Raw genomic sequence first — 246 nt, forward strand, 5'->3', positions numbered from 1 at the left:
CGGGGGCGGGGGGTGGAGCCACTCTCCAGCTCCATTGAGGTCAGTTCCTCCTCCCAGCGTGGATCCACGGGTTGTGCCGAGCTCGGGGTGATCCGATGGTGTTCCCGGTCCCTGGCCTCCGTAGCTGCCCCTCACCAGCCCCTGAGCCCCAGGCTTGGGGAGCCCCCGCTGGGAGGGGGGACCGTGGGTGCTGCTCCCGGGTGCCGGGAGAGGAGCAGCAGGAGCATCCCTGGCTGCTCCCATGGG

The 246-nt window shown here is 71.1% G+C and overlaps 1 protein-coding gene across 1 annotated transcript in view; it reads left to right on the top strand.

Annotated features, from left to right (window-relative positions):
• LOC104405992 (1-phosphatidylinositol 4,5-bisphosphate phosphodiesterase gamma-1-like) overlaps nucleotides 1-246 on the top strand; it is a gene marked incomplete at its 5' end in the record, with an annotated part of 18,182 nt that overhangs the window by 14,080 nt on the left and 3,856 nt on the right. The window lies entirely within an intron of this gene.

The sequence above is a fragment of the Nestor notabilis genome, unplaced genomic scaffold (genome assembly GCF_000696875.1).
Source record: "Nestor notabilis isolate BGI_N333 unplaced genomic scaffold, ASM69687v1 scaffold19735, whole genome shotgun sequence".
Taxonomy (NCBI): Eukaryota; Metazoa; Chordata; class Aves; order Psittaciformes; family Psittacidae; genus Nestor; species Nestor notabilis.